General features: G+C 33.0%; 1 long non-coding RNA gene across 1 annotated transcript; it reads left to right on the top strand.

Moving 5' to 3' along the window:
* Positions 1–3499: 3499 nt before the first annotated feature.
* LOC109121355 (uncharacterized) lies at positions 3500–6206 on the top strand. Its single transcript, XR_002028755.1, has 2 exons — positions 3500–3643; positions 5997–6206. It is a non-coding gene; the product is annotated as an uncharacterized lncRNA (long non-coding RNA).
* Positions 6207–8087: the final 1881 nt, after the last annotated feature.

An 8087-nucleotide genomic window follows, 5' to 3' on the forward strand; every position in this document is an offset into this window, starting at 1 on the left:
TACTTATACATTGCACAAATGGACTTTAAGGGAAGGTATGATGAGATTCATTTGTAAAATAAATATTCTGGTTCATGCATGTAAATTTGAACTCTTGTTAATATTTGACTTTACTCATGCCAAGACATGAATTATGAGTATCAATGTGAAATACACTTATGGATTCTAAATGGATTTACTTGTTATATGTGAGGGTATAGGACTCCATGTGTACATTGCACAAGGAAGCTTGTGAAGTGGTTGTGAGGATGGTTTACCTATGATATGAACTAATAATTTATGACTAATATAAAATGAATGAAATATTTCTTACGTGACCATTAATGGATTATGTTAGTCATATGTCTAACATTAAATGCATGTGTGGTATTTTATTGAATGTGATGTGCCTAAGTCTAGGGTGAGTTCTTAGAATCATTTGGCATGAGTATTAGTATTCGATGCTACTTGTACATTGAACTATGAGATTGAGAAGTTGTCTTAGGTAATGGTTCTTATGTGTAAATTTTGCCTTAATATATGATCCTTAATTTTAATGAAATGACTTTAAGTATTGTTATGAGCAATATCCATGTCTATATGAAGTATGTGAACTATATTGTGCTTATTTTATCAATTTTCATGAAGTTTTACTATGAAGACATGATGCATGATTTCTAACTAAATGACCTCTTAAACTCACGATTTTGTCATGGTTTTCATACTCAGTGCATTCTTGTACTAATATCATTCTTCTTCATCTTTTGACACAAAGTATAGGTGGTCATGTCTAGAGGATGTTTCTATTAGAGATGAGGTTTGATAGATTTTTAGCAAGTTCAAATAGGCGTTCTTTCCTATTTCAATATGTTATTCAAAGTTTATTTAATTGTCTATACTATGTTATTAAATATGTAAAGGTTCTTTACCTAGTCTATTATGTTGATGTTGAGTCAAAGATGACTATTGAGACCTAGTGTCTAGACTATGTACTTATGATTTTGTAAATGAGGTGTTATTCTAGAGTTATTTTATGTAATGAAAAGTTTGAAATTTTGGGCTATTTTTATATATATGCCATGAATGAATGTGAAGAGGCTTTTCTTAGATTTTCGAGAGGTGGACGACTATGGTAACTTCTAAGGGGTGCTCTCCGGTTTGATAGCCTTCATAGCCAAGTGTCTTCTCTGTTTCCCCTAAGGTTTTACCTAGAGGGGATGGTTACCCTAAATCTAAGAAGTGGTAGTGAACCTTTAAGTGTCCCAACATGTTTTATTATGATTGGTTAAAATTTGGGATATCTATAGTCCTAAAAGGTGGAAGATTCTCAAAATAGGCTAGAGATGAGTTAACAAAGGTTATTGCCTTTGTAGGCTTCAATACGGAAACTACATACCTTGTTATGACTATAAAATAGAATGTAATGAGATATGGAATTAGCTTTGGTACACATACTGTAGTTGAGACCTCATATGATTGGGTAGTATGAACTAATTTTATTATTATGATATTTCCTTAGGTATTAGACCTAGAGAAATGATGATGCTTGAGTATTACCTCTTGATCATTGAGTTATTAGACTCCATGATATGAGATTAGGAGTGGAAATTCTCAATGATGTCAAACCTTATTATGTGAGGAGTATATAGGTTTGGTCTTGACTTGACTATTCCTTGGTGTTTTAAGGGCATGATGTGATGAGCATGTGATAAGGATTACCCAAAGTGGGGATGATTCTGTGAGTAGTAAGGTTATTGATATCCCTATATCTTCCTTCTATTCTTAATCAAGCTTGCAACTAAAGAGTTCCTAAGTAGCTAGTCGATGTAAGGGAGTCTTGCAAATAAGCATAAGTCCATGCTCTCCATATGTTATGCATATCTAAATTGAAACTATGTTAAGCATGTTTTGAAGAATTCATATTGCATGAAAAATGGATTTTTATAAATTGCATATTTCTCATGTTGTTATGCATTTTGGTATGTTGTATGTGCATTAGATTGTGTGAGATGGCTAAAATTAACATGCTTGATATCACTCTATATATGTGGTGTTTTGGCCCCACAATGAGAAGTTGAGTTTTCTTTAAATAAGTGATGATGATTCACTTTAATAATGTGTGAATTTTGCAATTTGGGAAGTGTGGATGTAGGCTCACTCTTGAGAAGTGAATGTATTTCTAGAAAATTTCGTTAAGTGTCCCTATGAATTTTAAGAACTTCAATAAATGATGCATGTTTATGAAAACTAGTGTCATGATAGAAATTTGAAGTATGTGAAATCACTTCCTATTATTGTGATGTGTGTGGTGTGATTTACCATATTGACATCTTGAGGAAGAAAATATGAGCATGTTTTTGTTAGAGGTTCTGAATATCACCATAAGTGAATTGAGCTTCCTTGAATACATGTATGTAAGACCTAATATGCCATGTGAGTATGTTGTGACTAAGAAAAGGTAGTACCTCGTTTAAAATAACAAAAACATGATGATAATATGTATGACCTTTAATGGTATTATGTCTAAATGATGAAGATTTTTATTTATCATGTCTATGTGTGGGTTGAAAATTGTTACATGTTAGACATTATGATGAAATTATGAGCATGCCAAGATTTTGAGAAGGTAGTTCCTCCAAATGGCAATGAGTACGAAGAAGCATGTATGTATGAAAGTATTTGTAGGAGTAGTCCAGTTTTTGGATTTTGTTGCTTTAAAAGCATGATAGTATGAAGTCGGCGTTCTTTGTAAGTTTTGTGAATAAATAATGTATTACACCATGTTGAATATTGTGAGATGCTATATGGGTCATTGAGTCATTGAAAGTATTTAAATTGTCCCAAGTGTCATTCGAGGACGAATGTTCCCAAGTGGGGGATATTGTCAAGACCCTTAAAATGAACTAGCTATCTAGAGCCTCACATGTAACTTAAATGATTAAGATATTAATAAAGTGTTTTACAGATTGTATAGTTTGCTTGAAGAGTTTTGAGGTCAAACGTCCAAGAACGACCGAGACCTTCGAAATTTTTCTTTAGGTGCTAGTGTGTTCTAGTGTGTTTTTGCCTTGTTTGTATATTTTGGTTGTATTCTAAAAACTGTGGAGTTGACCCTAGTATATTAATAATCATGTATAGGGTAAAAATGTTTGGGTATGAATTTATGAGGACCACCCTAATTTTCCTTGAGGAGGACCCAAACGTTGGACAAGGAAGCTTCCAAAAATAGTGTGCAACACCAAGATGTGGAAGTCATCTCGCGTCGCGCGCCTAGATCTCAAGATGCATGTGCGTCACATGGCTGACACAATGATCACTGCCTCAAAAATTTAGTGAGGCAAAATTAGGAGTTGCCTTCGTGAGGAGAGCCACTTCCTAGATTCGATTGCGTCATTTTAAAGTCATGTTTGACATTTCTAACAATCCAAATAAGTATGGGGGTGTTTTGGTAACTTTGTGAGACGGTTATAAATAGTTTTTATGTAAAATTTAACCTTTCAACCAAATCAAAACCCAAATAACCAATGTGACATCAAAAATCCCAAATCCCTATTCTTTTCCAAATTCTCTCAAACCTCGATTGGATGCCAAACTCAAGTTCAAGCTAGAGGATAAATTTTCAAGTGCTTTCTTCTCCTAATGTGTGGGTTTTTCTAACATAAATGTATGGTAATCTTTGATCTTTAGTTAACCTTTCATCTAAGAAGTTTATTAGAAGGTTTTCTAATGACATTTTATGATCATATTGCCTATTTTTTAATCTAGCCATGGGTTCAAATCGATTTGAAAGTAATTCTAAGGATGGATTTATGAATGATTATTGTTTTTAAAATGATTATCCAATTTCACGAAGAACCCATGATCTTCCCAATCTCTCAATTTATCCTATAATGTAGGTCTTGTGATCTTTATTAGATAATGATTCATTTGTTATTACATTATATTACATTTCTTGTTGATATTTCTATATATGCTAACTGATTATGAATTTTTGGGAATTTATCAATGATGATCATAGCTTGGAGAATTGGTAAGTTGACATAATTATTGTTTATCCTTATGTGATGTGATGATGGCTTTGAGGATAATATATGCAAAGTGATTCAATGTGATAATTATCTTGATTTTGGAAGTTTTATGTAATGTTCAGTTATAGTATTATGATTAGGGTGTATTGATAATGTTATGTACATGAATGATGTTGGTAGGGTTAGGTATGGTCTATATGTTATGTTTTGTTGAATATCATTGTAGAATGACCCCCTACATATCTAACTGTATATGAATATGTGATCTTATACATGTCAATAGTTTCTATTCTAATGTTGAATATGTTTTTTGTATCCTATGATGAAATATGAGTGTGTGTTCTATAGTGCCTTAATACTCTTTATGTCAGTTGTTCATGACTTGAGGAAATTGTATATGTATTGTGATCCTTGGAGGATTGTTTCCTCAATATCTACATTTTGGCTCTTATGTGATTATTATGACCAATATGAACACAAACAGACACTCTCATGTATTAACATGAGTAGGATGGTTTTATGGTGACAATTGAAAATATAGTTCTCATATGCTCCATTATTTATTACCGTGAATGTACAGTATATGACTAATGAATTATGAGCATGTGTAGTATAGAGGTGTTATGTGAAAGTATTTCTCACATGTATGCACATACACATGGATGTATGAATTGTTGAAATATGTGAAACTACATTGTCACATAATGTTTGTTCTATGATAAAAGTCGATTCTCATTCTATAAACATTTGAGCTATATGATGTATGACAGAGAAAGTCCTCAGAACTTAATCTTATGAAATAATGATTAATAAAGGCTTAAAGATACTAAAAAAGAGTTTAAGAGTAGCACCGACTGGATATGTACAGTGAAGAAAAGATCCTCGCTCTAATATAATAAGATGGGTCATCCAACTGATAATCATGAGGTTGAAGCCACACTCTAATGCAATAGGCCGGGTTTCTAGAAGAATATCACTATCCTTAACTATGTGCCCCCGTAGGATACAACTAGTGGATTCACCTTGATGGATATTATGTATGGTTCTACCTTGTCAAGTAGAACACCTATTTTGTGTGTGGTTATATGACACCAGATTCTATCTAGCTCACATGGTTCATGTTAGTTACGGATAAGTACCCCTATATTTAAGAAAATTAACTAAGATAAGACAATGAATATTATTGTGATTCCTTGAAAGGCTACTTAGTGTAGGTAGGACTATGGACCCTTCTTATACATTGCACAAGTGGATTCTAAGGGAAGGTATGATAAGGTTCCTCTGTGAAATAAAAATTATTGTTCATATATGTAAATATGAGTGTATACTATGATTTGAATCACTTATGTCATGTTATGAATTATAAGTATGCATTTCAATTGCACTTATGGCTTCTAAAGAGGTTTACTTGGTATATGTGGATGTATGGGACTCCATGTGTACATTGTACAAGTAAGCTTGTAAAGGGATTATGAGGGTCGTTTACCTATGTTATAAACTAATGATTTATTAGTAAGATGAAATGAATGAAATATTTCTTATGTGACCATTAATTGAGAATGTTGTTCTTATGTCTAAGTTTAAATGCATTTGTGGTATGTTATTGAATGTGATGTGCCTAAGTGTAGGGTGACTTCTTAGTGTCACTTGGTATGAGTTGTATTATGTTATGCTACTTGTATATTTAACTAGTTAGATTCAGAGGTTGTCTTAGGTGATGGTTCTTATGTCTAAATTTTTCCTTAATTTATGGTCATTAAATCCGATGAAATGGATTTAAGTATTCTTATGAGTAACATCCATGTCTATATGAAGTATGTGAACTATATTGTTCTTATTGCATCAATGTTCATAAAGTTTTACTATTAAGACATGATGCATGATTTCTAACTAAATGTCCTTTTCAACTCATGTGTTTTGCATGGTTATCATACTTATTTTATTCTTGTACTAATAACATTCTTCGTCATCTTTTTATGCAAAGTGTAGGTGGTGATGGCTAGATGATGATTCTAAGAGCAATGAGCTTGGATAGATGTTTCCCAAGGGGTCCTTAAGATTCAAGGATTTCCTATGTAAAGATATTCAAAGTTTATGCAATAGTGTAGATTGTATTATTATTTTTGTAATGGTAGTATCCCTAGTCTATCTTATTGATGTTCAGCCTAAGATGGCAATTGATATTTAGTGTCTACACTTTGTACTTGTGATTTTATACATGAAGTGTTATTCTATCATTATGTATTGGTATGAAATGTTTTAAATTTTCTGCTATTGTTATGTTTATACAATGAATGAATGCTTAGAGACTTTTCTTAGACCTCTGAGAGATCGACGACACAGATAACTTCTTGTGGGTTCTCCTAGTCATTACATAACAATTCTTCAAAATCTCTATACTCAATATAGAATCATCGAATAAATGAATAAGAATGTCGAAGTTTTAAAAAAATATTGTTCGATCACACTCTAGATCCATCCATGCGATTGAGACACTCGTAGGGAGTGTGTTTTCTCATTCTGACAAAACAACAAGAAGAAAGATACCTTTTAGATGAATAAGAACTCCTGGATCATTATTGGAGTGTTCATCGTGCCACGACATTCAATAATCCACTTCTTTGGAGGCAACCCGAGATCTTAAATGTTAGGATTTCATTTTTATAAATAATGTTGTGTGGTTGATGCATATTTAACTGAGGAAAATGTTCAAAATTTAATGTTGGCGAATAAATATCTTATTCTTTGTATCACCAAGCCTCTGCATTGGGCCTCGTGAGAATAATTATTTCACATAAAATGAGGGACACACACTCAATCGGCGATTCGCCCAGTGGAATTGACAATTATGACTAACATTGCCAATTGGATAGATTTTTCACTACATATATGAATAAAAAATACATTCTCCGCTCCTTGTCACTTTCAAACCTTATAACTTCTCACCAAGGAAGCAATATAATCTCTCTCACTTTACACTAATGCTTTTAGTCTTGGTTTAGCTTCTAGTTCTCTGATTCAAATTGCCACTTGGCATTGCAATAGTGTTTTCTTCAAAAGAGAGATAATGCTAGTTTCTGAAACGCCAAGTTTATCTTTGAAGAATCTACACACATTTGCCGTACGTATATCTATTGATGCATGCTAGACCTCTTTGTTTAAAATGGCTTGTTTGAATGTTTGTCATGATTTGCAAAGTGATGCCTATTAAATTATTAGTTGAACATTATGCACTGATTCTGGCATAATTAATATTCGCCATATGGGGGTAGTATGTTAGGGATGAATCTTCGTTGTGCATATTTTGTATTTATTTTTTGGAAGTGAAAGAACAATATATAGTTTAGGGTTGAAGTTCTGGGAAGATGTTAATTCATTGAATTTGTTAAGTCTACGAAACTTCTTGGTGGTTCGCTCAGTAATGTTTGCTCACCTATTATCTAAGAACCTAAGTGTTGAAGGTGTTGTAATATTTGGCGAATATAATCGGGAATGTTTAATATGCTCAAAGATACACTGACAGAAATGTTGATTGCATTTAACTTACCTCAACTAATTTCCTTACATTGTGAATATCGGCACACAATATCATACTCGCTTAAAATGGTCAGCGTTCTGTTAAATGGAACATCTCTTCGCCGAACAACCATAAATATTGAGATAAGCTTTTCGGCGAGCTCACTATGGTTTGCTGAAGATGCCTGGTTATCTGCATATTAAATCGTAAAACCCGACTGTGATTTTATACTCCCCATTAATTAACCTCTAAATTAATTTGTAGATATGGCCGCAAAACCAACCCAAAGAAAGGAAAAGGAAATTGTTATTAGTGAAAATGAACCACCAAAAGTGGGGAAGTTTACGGAGCATTCTAAGGCAAAGGAAATGGAAAAGTTCTCGAATTATAAGATGAAAGTGATGAAACCAAGGCCTTTTGAACTTTGACCCCATCCATTAAAGAACAAATCCTGAGGAGGAAGGGGAGGTAAAAGAAAAGAGGATAGAGAGATGAACCAAAAGGGTAAATGACGCATCTAGGATCATGATCCAGAACGTGTAGTCTTGACTTCTCCAAATACG

Source organism: Solanum lycopersicum, chromosome 10, assembly GCF_036512215.1.
Source record: "Solanum lycopersicum chromosome 10, SLM_r2.1".
In the NCBI taxonomy this organism is placed as follows: Eukaryota; Viridiplantae; Streptophyta; class Magnoliopsida; order Solanales; family Solanaceae; genus Solanum; species Solanum lycopersicum.